The 20,205-nt window shown below is 43.2% G+C and overlaps 1 protein-coding gene across 1 annotated transcript in view; it reads right to left on the reverse strand.

The window, feature by feature from the left end:
- KLF9 (KLF transcription factor 9) overlaps positions 1–20,205 on the reverse strand; it is a 32,757-nt gene that overhangs the window by 7,040 nt on the left and 5,512 nt on the right. The gene's annotated exons all lie outside the window — the stretch shown is intronic.

The following is a 20,205-nucleotide window of genomic DNA, read 5'->3' on the forward strand; positions in this document are numbered from 1 at the left end:
TTTTTACCAAGTGGTTGAAAAAAATTAAAAGAATATTTCATGACAGGAGAAAGTTATATGAAATTAAAATTTCCTTGTCTGCATATAGTTTTATTGGAAACAGCCATGCTCATTGGCTTAAGTATTATCTACAGCTGCATTTTCAAAACAGCAGTGTTGAGCAGTTGCCCACAGAGACTGTACAGCCTGCAAAGCTGAAAATATTTACTATCAGGCCCTTTTGCAAAAAGTTGGTTGATTCCTGATCTCAATCAAAAGACTTGAAGCTGGGTGTGGTGTTGCACACCTATAATCCCAGCTACTGGGGATGAGGCATGAGAATCGCTTGCACCCGAGGGGCGGAGGTTGTGGTGAGCCAAGATCACGCCACTGCACTCCAGTCTGGGCAACAGAGTGAGACCCTGTCTCAAATAAATAAACAAATAACAGAGGACTTGAACTTCTAACTGGCCACCAGAATTTGTAAATTCAAATGTCTTCAGGAGCCAGACACAGGTCGGGGACAGGGTGGGAGCAGGTGCATTCAATCATGGATCATAATGGATTCCATGGTGAACTGAAGGGTGCTTCCCCTACTTAGGGGCATTCAATTTCAACATTATAAATTATGGTGCCATCCAGTGGTGTGTACGCAGGCTGGATTCTGCTTAGGGACCTACAATTTGTAGCCCTTTGAAAAATCTCCCATGTTTTTAATACAGTGGAGAGTTTGGATCTAACATGCCATGATGTTGAATCTAACATCCCAGCATATAAGTTAATGACAGTCATATAATAAGGTATTATTTAGAAAATGATAGATGTTTTGCACTTAAGAAAGCATGGAGTGGGGAAGTCACATGTAGACAAGAACAGAATTAAGGCTGAATGGAACCAGAGATGATCTACAGAGGAGGAGAAGACTGGCCTAGAGAGACGGTCACTCCACCTTCGTCTGGCAGCCTGGGGGAAACCAAGTCAGGCCCTCTCTTTGAGGCTCAGTGCTAAGGTCTAAAGGAGAATGGTCAGCCTTCACGCTGAACAAATCACACAGCAATGCAACTATCAATTAGAGAATCTTTAAACCTGTCTTTAGTATTAATGAGAGAGTTACCATCCTCCTGGGGATAGGGAAAAAAATACCCAGCAGACTTGTACCACTGCATTATTTCTGGCCTTCACAGGAAAACACACCCAGAGGCAGTGACACAATAAACTCCACTTTACTGGAGCAGAGCTGTTAACAGCACAAGTTTCTCTGAGTTCTCATTATTTATACACCACTCCCCGCCCCTTTCAGTAACAAGCTAAGCACCTCTTGCTGACTGACTCAGCTCAGAGTATAAAATAAATGTGATCAAAAAAGCTACTGAACACTGCGCACAATGTGTAAAAGACTTCCTTTGCAGAGACAGTCATCAGGCCTCCAGAATTCTCCTGGGCCTACGGAGGGTGCAAGAGCAGCGGACTGGGGCCCCCTGGCTACGTGCTTGCCTACTTAGCACAAAAGGACACTTGCTGCTTTTGAGAGGGAGCCTCCTGGACTGCTGATTAGTTGATGATGCCAAATGAAGCCCATTTTTTTGTGGGCAGTCCTGAAACGAAAGGAGGTGAGTTCTCCATAGAGAAGACAGAGACCGGGTACTTGCCAAGTGCCAGGCTTGCTCACTGGACATAGGCAACCCTCCCCAGACTCCCTGAGCTGTCCAGGCTGCCACTGAAGTCCTGCCTGGGGTCAGGGAGGCCTGCCATCTGAATGTTGTCTCTTTCCTACCTGGTTCTTCTCATCTTCCCTGCCCCACCCAAGTCCAGGGATGGGTCTAACTTTAATGGAGACAGGAAGGTCAAAAATACAAAATCAAAAGCTTCCATTGCATCTAGCAAAAGTAAACCAATCTGGTAAAAAACAAATCTAAGGGATTTAGGCCTCCTTTTCAGAACAGAACTCAAACAGTGCCAATTAAGAATTAAAGTTTCTTGCAGATGTAGAAAATCAAGACTTCTTTTAGAAGAAAAATAATGCTCAGCCGCTCAAGATGGATCACTTGAACACAGAAGTTCAAGACCAGCCTGGGCAATGTGATGAAACCCCATCTCTACCAAAAATACAACAAATTAGCCAGGCGTAGTGGTGCTTGCCTGTGGTCCCAGATACTTGGGAGGCTGAGGCGGGAAGATTGCTTGAGCCCAAAGGTTGAGGCTGCAGTGAGCTATGATTGTGCCACTGCACTGCAGCCTGGGTGACAGTGAGACCGAGACCCTGTCTCAAAAAAAAAAAAAAGAGTGGTTTCTGATTGCAAAAACAGCACTAGGATTCCATAGATAAAAGAAGAATTTGGGCTGGCTGTGGTAGCTCACGCCTGTAATCCCAGCACTTTGGGAGGCTGAGATGGGAGGACTGCTTGAGCCCAGGAGATCAAAACCAATCTGGGCAACACAGTAACACCCCAACTCTACAAAAGAAATGTAATTTTAAAAAGGATAATTTGATATTATTAAATCATACTGATATTATTCCCCCATTTAACAGCTCATACACACACACACACACTTAGTATCATTTAATATCATATACACACTCTCATCATGTACAAAATAGTATATGATAAAATTGAACAACCATCCCTAATAAAAGCTTTCAGGAAAATAAAATAATTCCTCAGCAGGATAAAAGATCAGCTCTGAAACCTTTCCTCCTCAAGGTCAACAGTAAAATAAAGGTAGTATAACTGCTAAAGTCTAGCCCAAAGCATAAATGGACACCCGCTCCCATTGCTATAATTTAACATTTTCCAGGAAATACTAATGAGTGCAATTAGATAAAATAAGAAGTAAATGGTGAGAAGAAGGGGGGTTATAAAATAAGAATTATTTGCAGTTGACACAACTTTCTCTTTGAAAAAATTCAAGATAACTGAAAAATCTAATCTAAATTAAAGGTGCATTCACAGATGTAACTGTACAAAAGAGCACTGGCTTTCTTATATGCCAGCCATAACCAGTCAGAATAAGCCTAACAATAAAAGTTCAGGACCTTGGTGAAGAAATGCATAAAGCCTCAATATAAAAGAAAATGAACAAACAAAATGCTCGCCATGCCTTTGGATGGTAAGGCTCGATGGTGTGAATATGGCAATTCTGTACAAATTCATCTACGAAATTAACACACACCGTAAGTTCTTTTTCTAGAACTTGACAAAGTTATTTCTGAAGTTCATTTGGAGGAATAAACATGCCCAACTTGCCAAGAAAATTTTGCGGAAGAACAAATAATAAGTGAGCACTTGCAATACTAGTTATTAAAATGGATTATTAAAGCTGTAATAATTAAGATAGTGAGATAGCAGCACAGGAAAAGACAAATCAGTGGAACAGAGTAGGGTCTGAAAATAACCTTAAGAATCTATAGGGATTCTGTACATGGTAAATGGGGTATTTCAAATCAGTGAAACAAAAAATGTTTAATTCAGTAAGTGGCTTAGACGTCAGGTAAAAGAAAAAAATTAAATCTTAGTCCCTACCTCATACTTTTCACTCAAATGATTTCCAAATGGGCTATAAATGTAAATGTAAAAAATAAAGCCATAACGATAAAATATAGGTGAGTATTTTTAGAATCCTGGAATAAAGAGAGACTTTCTAAACATGAAACCAAAAGCAAAATCCTACTTGAAGGATAGTTTTGAATACGTAAAAATGTTAAACTTCTGCATGTTAAAAATATATATAAGTAGAAAAATTTAAGAATCAAAATAAATTAAAAGAAATTGAAGCATATGACAAAATGTTAAAATCTGTAACACAGAAAGGACTTGCAAATCAAAAAAGAACAGCCCAACTTAATAAAAGTGGGCAAGGATGCAAATAAATAATTTATAAAGTAAGAAATACTGGACAGACGTGGTGGCTCATGCCTGTAATCTCAGCATTTTGGGAAGTTGAGGTAGGCAGATTGCTTGAGCCCAGGAGTTTGAGACCAGCCTGGGTAACATGGCGAAACCTTATCTCTACTAAAAATGCAAATATTTTCCAGGCTGTGTGGTGCACACCTACAGTCCCAGCTACTCAGGTGGGAGGATCACTTGAACCAGTGAGACAGAGGTTGCAGTAAGCTGAGATTGTGTCACTGCACTCCAGTCTGGGTGACAGAGCCAGACCCTGCCTCAAAATAAATAAATAAATAAATACATAAATAAAATACTAATGACCAAGAAATAAATACGAAAATATTTAATATTTCATACAAAAATATATTCAATCTCACAAGTAATCAAAACATGCCAATTAAGACACCAGCAAGATATCTGTGAGGCTAGTGAAAACGTTAAAAAATCTGTTCATACCGACCATTGGTGGAGGCATGAGGAAACAGGCCCTCTACCACACTGGTGGGATTTATAATTAATCCAGGGCCATCTGGCAATATTCTCCTGCAGATTATTTTTGGCAATTAATTTGATAATAATTAGATAGAGACACGAAAAGGGATACCAGCATTGCTTATGAGAGCTAAAAGGTGGTAACAACTTAAATGCTCAACAATAAAGGGCTGGTTTAATACATAAAGTATATCCTTACAGGGGACTAATATGTACCTGTGAAAAAGGTACCAGACTGTTATATAATGAAATGGAAAGATGTTAGCCATACACTGCTAACTGAGAAGAACAATGTATGATCAGCTGCATAAGTGTGTGAATATATACGGAGAGAAAAAAATCCTGTTGCCCACAAAATATGGGCTGGGTGAGGTGGTTCATGCCTGTAATCCTAACACTTTGGGAGGCTGAGGCAGGAGGACTATTTGAAGTCAGGAGTTCAAGAGCAGTTTGGGCAACACAGTAAGACCCCATCTCTACTACAATTTAAAATAAAAAAAAGTTAAGTAAAAAGAATATATACAAAATTTGAACAATTACTATCTACCAGTGAGGAGATAAAGAATAACTTCTACTTCCTTTTGTAATTTTCCCCTATGTTTTCTGATTTTTTAAACAGTGAGTATAAATTTCTCTTATGAGAAAAAGTCAGAAAAAGTTATTTTAATATTTTTTAAAAGTCTTACAGAAAATAGCGATACATCTGAGTTTAAACCATTCCACAAATGGCTTGATCAAGAATATATTCCAGGCCAGACATGGTGGTTTATGCCTGTAATCCCAGCACTTTGGAAGGCTGAGGAGGGAGGACTGCTTGAGGCCCAGAGTTCAAGACCAGCATGGGCAACATAGTGAAACCTCATCTCTTAAAAATTTTAAAAGGAATATATTCCATGGGCATGGAAGTGGAGGGCAGTAGGTGATTTACTTTCTATTGAGAAATTACTGGGACACTTCAGTAATTGATCCATGACCAAAGAGAGAAGAGTCATTTTGTCTTCTTCTCAAACTAATTGTCAGAAAGTCAGAAACTTCCTGGCCCGGTGTGATGGCTCACACTTGTAAACACCTGTAATCCAGCACTTTGGGAGGCCAAGCGGGGTGGATCGCTTGAGGTGAGGAGGTTGAGACCATCCTGGCCAACATGGTGAAACCCCGTCTCTACTAAAAATACAAAAATTAGCCAGGCATGGTGGCACATGCCTGTAATCCCAGCTACTTGGGAGGCTGAGGCAGGAGAATCGCTTGAACCCCGGAGGTGGAGGTTGCAGTGAGCTGAGATCGCACCACTGCACTCCAGCCTGGGTGACAGTGAGACTCTGACTAAAAAAAAAAAAAAAAAAAAAAAAAAAAAAAAAAAAAGGGAGAAAGTCAGAAACTTCCTGAATATACTATATCTGTCTTCTCACTCCTCTATTTCCACCTCTCCTACTTTTCCCGCATGCGAAAGGGACATGGCCCTCTTATAAGAACAGACAGGAACCTTCGTTCAGAGGTGGAAATGCACAAACAGTAACAGTAGGGTTGCCCAACAAAGGAGTGTCCTTGTTAGAAAGCAGGTGAGAGGAGTCAGATCATGAAGAAGGGCAAAGATTTGAGTCTAAGAAAGCATTCATGGACCAGGCTGGTGGGGAATGCATCCACACAGACCTGCCCTGACCCTAGGCCTCAAGCACCCAATTTGTCCATCACCATCTGGCTTCTCTCCCCACCAAAAAGCAATGTCAACATGCAGGTACGAAACATGAACAGCTGCTTTTTTCCCATTCTCCATTACCCTCATGTGCAGAACCACCAATACACATTACAGAAGAGTGTGCAGGCCATTCCTGGGTACAGAGAAGTCCACATTTTTCTGCATACATCATTTCGATGAACACTGAACTCAAAAATCATTCATTCAAAAGTCTCCTGTTTATCAGAAATATTGCTTTGCATGTAGATGTTCTGAACAAATAAAAATGTTAGATAGGCTTTGAAAGAATAATCCTGCCTGAATGCCATCCCATCATATTACTACCATTCGCTTCTGACCTCTCACTGAATCCTCCTTGTGATTTGGCTTCCGTTTATGTTGTATTTGTTGATACAACAGAGACAGTGTAGGGCTTAGGTGTGAGATTTTACTTCCGGATCTCTGTGTTTATCTGTAGAAAGCAACTTGTCCTATGCTTTAGGTTCTGAAATGGGAAGTGGGTGTGTGTCTCTGACATCTGTATGCAGCACTTCCTCATTTAAGCATGTCAGAGTCTAAGAAGCAAGCATATCCAAATATCGTGCACACATTCCCAACCTCAGCTATCTGTGAGACAGCACATGCAGTTCCAGCAGACCTCAAACAAAAGACAGCAGATAACAGAATTTTTTTTTTTTTTTTGAGATGGAGTCTTGCTCTGTCACCCAGGCTGGAGTGCAGTGGCACGATCTCGGCTCACTGCAACCTCTGCCTCCCGGGTTCAAGCAATTCTCGTGTCTCAGTCTCCCAAGTAGCTGGGATTACAGGCGCCTGCCACCATGCCCAGCTAATTTTTGTATTTTTAGTAGAGACAGGTTTTCACCATGTTGGCCAGGCTGGTCTTGAACTCCTGATCTCAGGTGATCCTCCTGCCTTGGCCTCCCAAAGTGCTGAGATTATAAGGATGAGCCACCGTGCCCAGCTGACAACAGATTCTTGCCTCTTTAGGTTCTTGATTCAGCAAAAACTAGACTTTTTTTTTTTTTTCTGTGAGGCAAGGTCTTGCTCTGTCACCCAGTGACGTGATCTCGGCTCACTGCAGCCTCAACCTCCCAGGCTCAAGTGATCCTCCCACCTCAGCTTCCCAAGTAGCTGGACCACAGGTGCATGCCACCACACCCAACTAATTTCGTTTATTTTTTGTATAGTCAGGGGTCTTACTATGTAGTCCAGGCTGGTCTCAAACTCCTGGGTTCAAGTGATCCTCCTGTCTCAGCCTCCCAAAGTGCTGAGATTACAGCCGTGAGACACTGCACCTGGCCAAGAGCTGTCTTGAAGTCTCAGTTATATGGCCCTGCCTGAAAACTGAAAATAGTGCAGAGGCAAAATGCGGACCCTAAACATAAATTTTTAACACAATGAAGATCTGCCTCTTGGTGTAGTGTGATAAAAGATCATATAAGTCAGAGTAACAGAATTTAGAGGTGGATGAAATCTTAGGGATCCTCCAAAGGCCCAGAAAGATGATGCAACCTCCCCACAACCACACAGCTAGCCCTTCAAAGACCAGACCCTGGCCCAGACTAGGTAATTCCTGCCATCCCAGACTATGCTGCCTTTGTTCAGCTATTTGTGGGAAACATAGATAATAAATAAATATCTACCTAGGCATTAAATATTGGACAAGATATAAATGCCTAATGGCAAAGCTATCCCAAGAACAGATTCTTTGAATCTTTGCATTTTTGGTGATTTTTATCACCATGGAATTCAAACCTGTCATGTTTTAGATGAAGCCAACTCAGAGGGCAGATGACGTGCCCAAGGACGCCCTGCACAATAGTGTGTGACCAGATTAAAACCAGGTTTCAAATTGCTTCTTCAGTTTTATGCACAAAATGAGATTAGATGTGAAAGAAGAGCCCGGACTCAAACTAAAAGCACAGAGACTGACCTTTCACAGTGCCTTTTTTTCCAATTCTCTGCCTTCCAGGCCCTTCCTTCCAAATGCATTGCCTCAGGGGGATCAGACATAGTTTAGGATAAATAAGTTGCCACTGAGCTTTAATTTTCAAAGTAGCATTTAGAAAACCTAAGTCCTTGAGCTTAAAAAAACTCTCAATTTGCCAGATCTTCCAACCAAGACATGAGGGGCAGAAAAAGAGAAAGAGCTGGTAGGACTGTATTAGAGACACAGAGGTCTCTAAGAAATATCCAGGTCTTTATTCTCCTTGTAGAGACAGCCTTCAAGACATGCCTAGAGGAAGTGCCTTATACAAATAAGGTCCTCTGGGAAGCCCTACACAGGCCATGACACCTGAGGAGTTGGGGAGCTACCGCTGAGAGGGGTCTCAGTGTGCGCACCCTTCTAAAGTGCAGGGTGGGGAAAAGGACTGTGTTCCTGAGCCCAAAACTGTGCTGTTGGAAAAATCCACAGGAGGACTGGGTCACAGTGCAAGGATCTAACACCCAGAGCCACTGATGTCAGCCTGTGAGGATGGGGACACAGGCAAGTGCATGACAGACGTCTCAGTGGACATCACCACAAGGTCAAAGGACAGCATGCAACATGGATGGCTCTCCCACGAGGCTGAAACAAGAGATGAGCCCCATGCCCACCAAACAGAAGATCACTCCCAGGGAAAGGAAAGGTAAGGGACTCCAAATCAGAGAGAGAACCCTGATTTTGCAAACATTTCGCCAAAAGAGAATACAATTTAATGCAGAAGTAACTGAGACCCTGAAATGCCAAGAAAAAGATTGTCCCCCAGCAGCGGAAATGGAGAGACTGATGCCTGATTAGTCAACACGTACTCTACCTGCTAGGCTGTGGCATTCATAAGGACTCATGGTGAAAAGTGATGCCACTCCAGCAAGTGTTTCCATCCAGCTTTTTCCCTCTGGGCTCAACCTCTGCACACTGTATGCACACCACAATATGGCTGCAGTGGCCATAAATCCTACTCATACATGCCACATGGGCCACCAGCAGCTTTTCAAGCTTTTAACCCTTCTACTCTTGGGATGGAATGAGCCACTAAGTCACATGGCTTGATGTTTGGCACCAAAGACCACAAAGAACTGCAGGTCAGAGCTGTCCACCCTTCACAAAACAGCCCCCACTCAACCCTCCCCCTGAGATCTCAGAAAAGGAATATAGTCCCCTCTTTGGGCATGTATTCCTAGAGGGTGTTTTGAAATTTAGGAGCAAGCAGGGCTTTGAGAAGAAATGCCTCGGGTTAGGCTGGGTGTTAGTGACTCATTCCTGTAATCCCAACAGTTTGGGAGACTGGAGCAGGAGGATCACTTGAGGCCAGGAGTTCGAGATCAGCCTGAGCAATATAGCGAGATCCCATCTCCAAAAAAAAAAAAAAAATTTTTTTTTAAATTAGCTGGGCATGGTGGTGCGTGCCTGTGGTCCCAGCTATTCAGGAGACCTAGGTGAGAGATCGCTTGAGCCAAGGAGCATGAGGATGCAATAAGCCGTGATTGCACCACTGCACTCCAGCCTGGGCAACAGAGTGAGACCCCATCTCAGGAAAACCAGCCTGGCCAACATGGTGAAACCCTGTCTCTACTAAAAATACAAAAATTAGCTGGGTGCGGTGGCTCATGCCTGTAATCCAGCACTTTGGAAGGCCGAGGCCAGTGAATCACTTCAGGTCAGAAGTTCGAGACCATCCTGGCCAACATGGTGAAACCCTATCAACTACTAAAAATACACAAATTAGCTGGGTGTGGTGGCAGGCACCTGTAATCCCAGCTACTTAGGAGGCTGAGGCAGGAGAATCACATGAACCTGGGAGGCAGAGGGTGCAGTGAGCTGAGATTGCACCACTGCACTCTAGTCTGGGCAACAGAGCAAGACTCCTTCACAAAAAAAAAAAAAAAAAAAGAAAGAAAAGAAAAGAAAAGAAAAAAAATTAGGCTGGCTGCAGTGGCTCACGCCTGTAATCCCAGCACTTTGGGAGGCCAAGGTGGGTGGATCACATGAGGCCAGGAGTTTGAGACCAGCCTGGCCAACATGGTAAAACCCCGTCTCTACTAAAAGTACAAAAATGAGCTGGGTGTAGTGGCATGTCCCTGTAGTCCCAGCTACTCAGGAGGCTGAGGCAGGAGAATTGCTTGAATCTAGGAGGCGGAGGTTGCAGTGAGCGAGATCATGCCACTGCACTCCAGCCTGGGCAACAGAGCGAGACTGTCTCAAAAAAATAATAAAAATAAAATAAAATAAAATCAATTAGAAAAGAAAAAGAAAAAGATATGCCTCAGGTTAGAGAAAATAGCCTATGTTTTTCACACTGGGAACCCCCCGCTTCAGTGGGATAATGCTCACTGAACAAGCATTTTGGAGCTGGCCATGAGTATGGATTACAATACGAGAGAAAGCCAGCTGTTTGGTTGTCATTCTGCTTATTTTCCTTAAAATGGTAATGGTACAAAACTACTGTAGAATTACGGAGCACAGGGAGTTAAGTCACTTTTACGTGTTTTTGTTAAGTTGTTTTTAAGCTCTACTTTTTGCCTCTTATGATTTATTACAGTGTTTTTCTTGGGCATTGTGCACACTGAATACACTTCTGAATCTCAGTGGGAACTGCCATATAAACAGCTTGTCTTTGCATAGACTAGGCTTTTATCTATTGGCATATAGGGTAATAAATGTTCCTGTAAACATGATTTGTTTCTCTGGACATTAAAATGGACAGACTGGAATTAAAACCAAGTCAATGGCTTTGAAGTTCACCCTGCTGCTGTTATACTTGTTCCATGTGAGGCTTTTGGTATTGGCTTCTAGAACATCCACTCAGGAGGGCCAGTGGGTGTTTGCCTAAGCGTATGTAATACCTGTCAAAATCATCTATCTTCTGCAAAGACCCTTCTGTACATTCACTTATGGCCTATCTTTCGGGTTGAACTCCAGAGATAGTTCGGAGCTCCTTCCCATCAAAAGGAAGAAAAATATATAGAAAAAAAAATATCGTACTGTTTGCCTCTCATTTTGCCAAACTCTGTTCTTTGGAAAATCCTGTTGGTAGTTATAAATGGGATGATAGCCGGGCATGGTGGCTCACACATGTAATCCCAACACTTTGGGAGGCCGAGGCGGGTGGATCACCTGAGGTCAGGAGTTCAAGACAAGCCTGACCAACCTGGTGAAACCCCATCTCTACTAAAAATACAAAAATTAGCCTGGCATGGTGGGGTGTGGCTGTAATCCCAGCTATTCGGGAGGCTGAGGCACCAGAATGGCTTAAACCAGGGAGGTGGAGGTTGCAGTGAGCCGAGATTGTGCTGCTGCACTCCAGCCTGGGCAGCAGGGCGAGACTTTGTCTCAAGAAAATACAAATAAAAATAAATAACTAACTAAATGGGACGACAGAGAGAATAGGTGTTGGTTTTGCCTGTCTGGCATTTGTTCCCTTCTGGATAATAAGTAACACATTAAATTTCCTTTTGGCAACAACTCCTTCCCCATTCTGGATATACGTAATTCCAGGGAGGGTGACCCCACACCTCCAGACCCAGAGATTGGATGTGACCCAGTCATGCCACAGTGATTCATTTCAGGGATGGGGCACACAATCTGAACTAGTCATGGAGCTTAAAGCCTGGAACTTTTGCTGGAATCTTTGGGAATGGAAAACTGTCTTTCCTTGGGGTTTGCTTAAGTGGCAGGATATGAGTCTGGAACTGTGGGCAGCCATCTCACCACTATTTGGAGACAGCCCCCACCAACCCCATGAATGAGGCTGTAGAAAAGGCAGCAAAACTGAGCCATGGAGAGGCAGAAACTGAGTGCCTGTATCCACAGACACCGAAATGAGAGCTACCCCTAGATGTATTTGTAACCTGAACCAATAAAGTTTCATTTTTTTTATTAAGCCAGTCCCTGTTTGGATTCTGTTGTCCTGACTAATACAGCTTTGGGCCCACAACCAGGTTATTTTTCAATGGGAAGGAAGCAGCTTCTGGATAACTATGGAAAATACAGAGTAGGTATGGTCAGAGTCCAAGATTTCTGCTGACCCTCCTAACCGAGGTTCATGAAAACCAACCATAAGCCAGAGTCAGAACAACAAGAGTAGACAGCTGAAGACTGGTGGCTCTGGGACCAAACCCAAGAGAACCACGTAAAACACAGGGTCTCTTCCCACTGGCGGAAACCCAAGGGGTCCAGATCAGCAAGCATTCATGCCCAACTCCACCCACCTAGAGACAGACTAGGAAAATTCCAGTGTAACCTTGAACTACGTTAACTAACTCCCAGTCTGATTCCTCCTATTAAATGAGAAGAACAGCACCTTTCTATCTCACAAGATTGCTGTGAGTTTAAATGTGACAATGCATGTAAACCATTTAGCTTGGAACCTGACATATAATAAATGTTAGAAATTGCCATTATTATCACTATTAGCCACAAAATCCAAAGTGCCTGGTACCAGCATTTTACACAGCTTTTTGCATGTAAGTCACTCAATAAATAATTTAAGTGAATGAGATGGCTGGGTGCAGTGGCTCATGCCTGTAATCCTAACACTCTGGGAGGCTGAGGCAGGCAAATGGTTTGAGCTCAGGAGTTTGAGACCAGCCTGGGCAACATAGTGAAACCCAGTCTCTACAAAAAATGGTGTGCATCTGTGGTCCCAGTTACTTGGGAGGCTGAGGTGGGAGGATTGCTTGAGTAGGGGGTAGGGGGAAGTAGCGGGGGAGAGTGCAGAGGTTGCAGTGAGCCAAGATCCTTCATGCCACTGCACTCCAGCCTCGGTGACAGAGTGAGACTCAGTCTCAAAATCATAATAATAATAATAATAAATAATTTAAGTGAATGAGGCAGTGCTGGACTAATCTGGAATTCTAAACAAAAATTCTAGGAATCAAGGGCTTCTGGAACACACACATAAATTCTTTATTTTTAATTATAATGGTGTGCTAAATGATTTAAACACCTCATCTGAATTAAGCTTCATAACAACTTCATAAATATATAATTACTGAGCTCCATTTTACAGATGAGAAACCTGAGGCTCAGAGAAGGTAAGTAGAGCCTGAGTTGTCATAAATAGAATGGTGGAGACAGGATTCAAAAACCCATGTCAGAAGGACCCAAAAGCCTGTGCTCTGACGACTCTATCTACTGTCTCTGTACTGAAGGTAAAGGCCCCCTCACATTCCAGTTCCTCAGTTTGACTGTTCAATATGAAATAGGTCAGGTCTTACTCTTCATTTCTAACTGCCTGTCTTATGAAAGCTAGCTCTCTGGAAGACAGAGATGGTGAAACCTTTTCTTCTCCCTCTATTTCTTTGGGCCAAGATGATCTGTAATTTTGCTCCCGGTTCTAAAATGTCCAAAACTCCCAAGAGAGACTTTTGTGTTTTTGACCATTGCCTATTCCACTGGTTCCCACTTTGGTTCAAGTCAGGCCCTTTGGGAGATACTCCCTTCCACAAGGACGGAGGCTCAGCTTGGAAAAATGTTCAAACTTCATTGAATACATAACACCACTGACTGCATTTCAAATCCTTGTCACTAATTTTGCATGGCTTAAGCTCCCGTCTCTTACTTTAATCTATTTAAATAAATGTCCTCACTTTTTAAAAAGACTCAATCTGGCCAGTTAAGGATTGGCCTTTCTCCTGTTCAAATTCTCCTAGATTCCTTTCTCCTGTTCAAATTTGTGATCATTCTCAGTTTCATTAAAAAATAAACAAATTCAAAGGCCCAGCAGCAGCAGCTCTGGCTTAGATCGTGAGCAAACTGGTTCTCTCAGCTCTAGAACCTTTAGATTTCAGATCCAGATTCTTCAATTCTCATCTCAGGATTCCAAAGTCAATTATGCCACACTAGAAACTGAGATTAAAAGAGAAGGCTTCGGGCACACCATCAAAAAGGCTTTGGACACACATGGCAATGAATGGCCTTGGAAGGTCCCATGTATTTAAAAAAAAAAAAAATGGGTGCTTCTCACTCCCTCAGGGGGGATCACATTCTTATGAATAATAATGTTAGTCCTATTATTTGCTGAGGGGACTGCTTGACGCTGGGATAAAACAAATGTTTACTCGTGGCCTTAATGCATCAAAAAGGTATTAAAGTTTCAGGAGGATTCCAGGTAGGGAGTGGTAGGAAACCTCTCAGCAGCTCTGCCTTGGGCTGTTAAAGAGAGTGCTGCTCCCATAAAAAGGGCATAGGCCACCCCAGCTCACTCCACCTCTGCCCTTTCACTTGGTTAATTCCATGAAGCAGCCCTTTAAACTAAGGTGAAAAAGAAAAATGTTAACCATAAACTGAAGTCCCAGGAGAGCAATGGGGGAAAAGAATTCAAATGAAAGTACTGCAAAGAATTCAAAATGAAGGAAAAATTCCTAGGCACCCGCAGAGCCAGGCTTGAAGCTAGGGGCTTTAGCATTTTCTGCTGACAAATGCTTCCAACTACCTAGTACCCTCATGAGCTGGTGAGGCTCTGGGAGATTACACAGTATGACCACTCACATGCTAGTCAAGGCAGATAGGCAGCTTTTGAACCCTGGTGGTGTGCTTCAAAGCCCTTCAAGTCCCCCCAAAACATTTCAAGAGAACAATCCCCATCTCTCTGAGAAAGGGTGGGGATGTGCTTTCTTAAAGACAAAATGATAGATGTGATGACCTCCCAAGGTCACTTCCAACCTCCAAGTGCTATTCTTTTGATACTAACAACTGCTGCCACCAAGTGCTCTGAGTTAGGCCTAGGCCTGTGACTAACTTTCAACAAAAAGTGGGGCGGAGACAGAGAGCCAGGATTGCTCAAAGACCACTGAAAGAGGATCTCACTTCTTTCCCTTTTTAACCATCTGTGGGGTTTTTTTCTTCGTCTTCCTTTTGCCCCTCCTTTCTGCGTGTGTTGCATAGAAACAGAAAGTGCCTTTGTACCAATTACTAGGCACTAATTTACGCTCTTCAGTGGGCGCTGGGCTTGCTGGAGAAACATTAGGAAAAGGTGGGAGGGTCGGATGTGGGGGAGGATTCTAGCAGTGGAGGAAGGAATGGCATGCTACAAGCTTTTTCTCCAAGCCTGAGAACAGCCAAAGGGAAAGAGAGAGAGAGAGAGAGAGAAAAAAAAAGAACACGGAAGATTTGGAAGTCAAGACTAACAAATGCGACAAAGCTTTTTTTTTTTTTAATGAAGAATGCTAATGATCATAAGGCATTCAGAAATCAAACTGATGGGATAGAAAGCAGGCTCCAACTAGAGCATGTCAGATTGTTTTAGGGGCTTCTGAAAGAGTGAAGACTGGGAAATCATCCGCCCACTTTTCTTCTCAATGAACTTACTAAGGAAAACCATTGTCAGCCATTTTCCCAATATGTCATATGATGTTTCTCCCTGGGAAGTTCAATCTGGGAATTTCCCACAGATGTTGCAGAATGACTAGTCCTTGGGATAAGCGTCAACAATTGAGACAGGAATGTAAAGCTGACCCTCATGTTCAGAATCCAAGAATTCATTTCCCTGAATCCAAGAATTCATTTCCCTCAGCTTACATCTTTGTGTCTGAAGGTAATGGGGTGTCACCATCCAAGTGGCACTGTATTTACTCTGGTACCTCCCTCTCTCACCCAGGAACCCACTTATACCCCTCCCCTCTCTCTTCTCACCACGCACAGAAGATGTGAGAGGAAAATCAAGGGAAACAGTGTGCGTACTCTGTAATTTGACTCCACTTATGTTTTCTATCGTGAAACTGTAATCTTGCCAGCAGAAGATTCTCAGAGGCCCCCCGACTGTCTTTGCTAGGGCAGGTAGATGGAGGATGACACAGGACAAATGGGAAATGAGGAAAGAAAGGCAACTGGGTGGCTCCTACCTTGTGACTAGCAATAAGAGCTGTAGGGTCCTAACAGCCTCCAGCCCCAGGGTCAGATTTATGCAGAGAGCTTGGGCTGGGGGCTGAAGAACAGTCTGGGCATCTTTCACTTGATTCAAGGGAGTTTTACCCTCTTGTCTAAAACCCAGAAACAAACCCTATAGCAAACCCTTGCAGCCTTAGAAACCCATCCTCTATAGCTAGAAGCCATGTGTATGCAGCCTTTTGCATAGATTGTTATTCTTCCCTAACAGGATACTTGATATCACTCCTATTGCTGAGTGGGGTGAGGCAGTATCATCTCCCAGGGGGCAAAAATTGGTTCTGTGACAGGTGAAAAAAGTCTTAGCTATTACAACGATTTGTCACCTTCGGAATGGGGCATAGTCCATAAACAGCTCAAGTGTATCTGTGGAATTAAAATGTAATGGGGGAGGCCAGGTGCAGTGGCTCACACCTGTAATCCCAGAACTTTGTGAGGCCGAGGTGAGCAGATCACTTGAAGTCAGGAGTTCGAGACTAGCCCGGCCAACATGGTGAAACCCTGTCTCTACTAAAAATGCAAAAAATTAGCCGAGTGTGGTGGCACACACCCATAATCCCAGCTACTCTGGAGGCTGAGGCAGGAGGATCAGTAATGGAGGGGACAATTATGGGAAAAGAGTAGAGAAACAGTTACCTGTGTAAGCCCCACTCAGGCCTAGTTGTACATCTATGTTGGATGAAGCAAGTTGGGTTATGAAATGCCATTCCACATCACTCTGGGGAGCCCTCTGGAAAGAAGAATGGGGTAGAGAGAATGTGTCCCTAAGGATCCAGGTACAGGGCTTCCGTTCCACTCATGAAGAGAAGAGACGGTGGTAAGGGCTGGGCAGGGCCTACTTAATGGGCAGCCCAGTGAGCTAAGGCCCCTTAGTCTAGGGCAAGGCCTTGCTCTGTCCCTAAGGCCCCACCTCCCAGGCAATGAAGTGAGTTTTTCCTGATACCTCCGATGACATCAGACTCTCCTTGACCAAACAGTTGACTCCAAAACCTTTTACAGTAATTAAGGGAGAAGAGTGCAAGACGCTCAGGGCAACCTCATGCCTTTAAGCAAAATTCCCACCTAAGTTAGAGTTGGCTAGTGATGGACATTCCTAGAGGGACCAAAAAAATCTGTTTTCCATATTGGAAGACAACTTCTACTACGGAGGCTATCCAGGTCCCTCACACCAAGTATGCCAAGGATCCCAAGAATGTGTTCGAAGAGGCTAAGGAGCAGAAGCCGCCACTCCGGGCTTTTGTAGCCCCCATCTCTCCTGGTTTTTTATGTGAGCCTCCTTTTGCACTATATATATATATATATATATACTGAAAAATATTTTTTCATAGAACTGGGGTGTCATGGTTGGAATTTGGGGTTTTCTGATCTTCAGAATCCTATAACCAGTGTTATCAAACTCAACCCATTGTCACCACTTGGCGATAGCTGACTTAAGCCCCTCCAAAAAGAGAATAAGATGGCACCTGGCACAGAAACAAGGCCTAAGGTTTCTGTCATCCAGATATCAACCCAGCATGATTCAACATCAGCCTGTTCTGATGACTTCCGAGCTGGAATTAGAATGTAGTTGTTTCCTTATAACACTGCCTTTACCACCCGCCCCCCAAAATCTGCCCATACTCTATGTGAAAGGTATCCACAAAGTCAGGAGACTTAGGATAAACTTCATGTTAATTACATTTTCAAATAATATGCTTGATATATTTTCATATAAAATACTCTAATAGTTCTAAAATTAATCTGAAACAGTACAAATAAATACATCATAAAGTGTCCAAAAAGTCTGGAAACAGGAAAAATAGTATATTTGTTGCATCTTTTTTTTCCTTTAGATTAACAATGGATCCACTGCTTAAACTTTAGAGGTATGTCACCTGAAAAGATCTGGTCTGGTTGAAGAAAAACAAACTGAACATACTATTTGAAAATGTAAATTAACATACTGCTTAAAAATAAGTTTATCCAGTGTTTCCTGATTTTTAAGTTGATGTTCTGTACATTATACACAAACCACAGGACCCAGCATTTCTCAAGGGGTTACTGTGTGTGGAACCCTACCAGGTGCTTTATAGATGTTATCTTTGCACAAGAACCTGTGACTTGAGGATAGTAGCCCTACCTTGTGGATTAAGAAAGTGAGGCTTAAACAAAGCAGAGGTTGCAAACTTAAATGCCAAAAGAGATCCTGTAAATGATTAAAATACGAGGTACTGCCCCATATCATGATCAGTTCAAGCCAGTTGTTGCTAGGCAGGAATTCAGGCCCAGTTTCGCCAGATCTTTTGATTTTTCCAGACAAGCCAGAAATCTGGATTCATGCTATAATCCTCTGGTTTTTAGATGTTGGTAACTAATTAAATTTTTATAAACCCTGTGTTGGCCAAGCCAAACAAATCTGCAAAGCAAATTCAGCAGCAAGCCTCCAGTTTGCAAACTCTGAATTAAAGTAACTTCCTTATGGTCTCAAATGAGAAAACAATAGGACAAATCAGAACCCAGCTTAGTCGGCCTCAACTGTGTCGTTCCTCCCAGCACACTACAGAAGTAGCAGCACTGAATTAGAAGAAAATCTGTTTGAATGATTCAACTTCTAAAGCTGGTGTAGAAGTGGTCTATGAAGTGGCAGCTGTATGTGTCTCTATAAGGAAGTGAGCAAGCTGGAGGGTTTCTTGAGGGAATGTTAGCAGCACTAAGCAAGGGGGTGTGGCAGGGAGTTTAGCTCCTAAAATCTTCACAGAATGCAGACATTCCAAATGCCATCTCTGCCCACCTTCTTGATATAACACCAGCAGAAAGAAAATTAGGAAAGCTCCTTACCCTACCCTAAAGTCAATTTAAATTGAAGTTGTATCTGAAACTTCCAAATGCATGAGACCTCCAAGTCTCTTATTTAAAGTAACCTTAACACATACCTCCTCTAGCAGGAATACACTTCCGACAATATTAACCCAGGCTGAGGTTTTGTTCAACCATGCACTAAGATTAGAGATCCCCAAAACATAGGCACCTGCAATCACCATATCCCTAGGTTCAAAGGACTGACTGTAGCACTTAAAGCTGAATGAACATCTCACTTCGTTTTCCACTCCTGACTGGGAAAAAGGTTCTCCTGAAACAGCTGAGCCGAATGACTTGCCTTATGGAGAATTAAGGAGCAGCACGCATGCACGCACACAGAAGCAGCCATTTCTATAAATGCCTGAGAAAAATCACTCAGCCGAATGGCCCAGAACGCTGGAAACCCTATTCCTGAGTCGGACAGACTCTGGCAGCTCACAGAGGAACTGCAGGCCTCCCTGGCTGCACGACTGGGCAGCTCCCTGAAGGAGAAAATGCCTTTGCTCAAGGTGGCAGTGGGTGTCGATGGGAACAACTGAACTCCGGGAACATGGCTGACAGAGCCAGGCCCGCCCAACAGCTGTTGGTGAGTAACACCCTCCAGTTAATATACCCCTACTTCACCCCCAGAGCCACACTAAAGGTCACATCCCCCAACACAGGCACATGCCTTTCAGCAAACTTACAGATACAAGCCATAAAACGTGCTGTTTTATGGCAACCTAAATGATGACCCCAAACAGAACCTGATTTTGCATTAACCATGGAGGAAATTCAGTCTGATTCCGGTGCCAGCAGCCACCTCCACAAGAACAAGTTTCCAAAGGAAATGGAATGAGAAGCAGTTACGTGGCCTTTCTTTTAAAAAGGAAAGCAAAACAAAACAAAAAAACCCCAATCAAGTATCATTTTTTTCCATGTATCATTTTTAAACCACAGGCCCAAGACCTCATCTTAAAAGTATCGAAGTATTACACCAAAAAATGACAACACTTTTCCAACTAACTCCAACAATACCCTCTCAAACACGGTGTCACAGGACAGAGGCAAAAGGCTTATCTGAGAGGACCAAGCCCCGCTACCTCTGAATGGCGCTTGTAAAAGAACCGTTCCGAAGATGGTCAAGACAGCATGTCCAAATGTGAATGCTTTCCAACTTTTACCGTTCATGTTAAACACAACCAACAGAATTGGATGACCCAGGTCCCTGGAAGTCTCCAAAGCCCATTTTAAAAGGCAGATAGATGTCTTTCTGGCCACATTCATTTGTACGGCCATGCCTCTCACCCTCCCTGGGAGGAACTATTCCCTGAGGCCTCCAGAACCGCCCAACATTCATTACCAAGCCTTGACCTCCGGCAAGGACCACACCTCCCTGCAAACCGCGATTCAGGGGTGGAGGGTGCGACCTAAGTCACATGGCCAAAAAAAAAAAAAAAAAAAAA

This window comes from Pan paniscus, chromosome 11 (genome assembly GCF_029289425.2).
Source record: "Pan paniscus chromosome 11, NHGRI_mPanPan1-v2.0_pri, whole genome shotgun sequence".
NCBI classification, from domain to species: Eukaryota; Metazoa; Chordata; class Mammalia; order Primates; family Hominidae; genus Pan; species Pan paniscus.